Genomic DNA, 1,617 nt, shown 5'->3' with positions numbered 1-1,617 from the left:
GAATCCTACGGTCACGGCGGGCACGACTGCGACCTCGGCCGAGCTCGACAACGCCTGTGGCGATAGCAGCAGCCACGGTGGCGGAGCTCCGTTCGGGCAAAAATGGCGCGGAGGCTACGGTGATGGATCCGTGCGGGGGAGCGAGGGGAGAGACGTGGTGGCTCACCGGGAGCTGTAGGGGGGTGGCAGGGGGCTCGCGGGAGGTCGGGCCGGTGCTGGGGGCGACGAATCGCCGACGAGTGGTGGCGGGGACCGTTGGGGAAGACAGGACGATGGCGACGCTGATGGGGCTTCCCCGCCTCGTTCCGGTGAGGTAGTCGAAGGAGGCGTCGACGGCGAGCCTCCTGGACCTTCTGGCGAGGCGCGGGGTAGGCGGTGGCCGCGGCTACGGCACAGCCATGGCGACGACGGCGCTCGGTTGAGGTGGGGAGGGGATCTGGAGAGTGAGGGAGAGAGCGGAGAGGGCGAGCAGGGGAGTGGGTGGAGGTAGGTGGGGAGGAGGTCGAGGCATCGAGGGGACGGACCCTTATCCACCCGCGGCGTTGCCGGCGAGGTGGTCGGGCGGCGACGCGCCCCTGTAGCGGTGCGCACCGGGGGAACAGGAGGGAGGGGAGAGCGATGCGGGGAGCTGGGCCGGCTGGTTGAGGTGGGCCGAGGCCCATGGGGGGGGCACGGTGGCCAGCTGGCCAGTCGGCCCAGTTGAGGGGGGGGGGCTTTTCCTTTTCTTTGTTTTTTTTGTTTTTCTTTTCCAGCAGCTTTTGCATTTTCTTTTTGCCACAATTGACTTTGCAAAATTATGCCACTGGCCAAAACAATCTCAAAGAATTATTAGGCACTGCCAAAAAAAGATTGTGAGGCTTTAGAAATAGTTTGCCATTTTCATAAATTAAAAAGGCATTTAACTTATTTCTTAGGCCACTGTTTGAAGTAGCTTAGGCCACTCAAACCTTTTTGCAAAAATGTTGGTTCACCACCAATATTAGTTGTGGATTATTTGGCACATGATGAACATTTTTGTGTTCATGACTGAGCATTTTGAATTTCACTCATAATATTAAATTGAAATCAACTGGAATTTAAAAGAGAAAGGAGACAATTATGATCCAACACTTGTTTAGCAAAAAGAATAATTTAACCCCAGGGGTTACTGTAGCATCATTACACCGGGGTGTTACAACTCTCCTCCTCTAAAAGAAATTCTCGTCCCGAGAATTAAGAGGTAGAAGGGAAAAGATCGGGGTATTCAGCCCGGAGGTTATCTTCGCGTTCCCAAGTGGCTTCCTCTTTAGTATGATTCGACCATTGCACCTTGAGGAACTTAGTAACCTTCTGGCGGGTTCGACGTTCAGCTTCTTCAAGAATGCAGATCGGATGCTCCTTGTATGTGAGATCATCTTGAATTTCAATCAATTCCGGATCCACTTCACGTTCCGGATCCTTGAAGCATCGACGAAGTTGCGACACATGGAAGACGTCATGAACGTGAGAGAACTGAGGTGGCAACTCCAGTTGATAAGCCACCAGTCCACGACGGGCGAGAATACGGAAGGGACCAATGTAGCGAGGAGCTAACTTTCCCTTGACTCCGAACCGATGAGTGCCTCTCAAAGGAGTGAC

This window comes from Triticum aestivum, unplaced genomic scaffold, assembly GCF_018294505.1.
Source record: "Triticum aestivum cultivar Chinese Spring unplaced genomic scaffold, IWGSC CS RefSeq v2.1 scaffold4B_scf_1981, whole genome shotgun sequence".
NCBI classification, from domain to species: Eukaryota; Viridiplantae; Streptophyta; class Magnoliopsida; order Poales; family Poaceae; genus Triticum; species Triticum aestivum.
Note: the sequence above shows the minus strand (reverse complement) of the source record.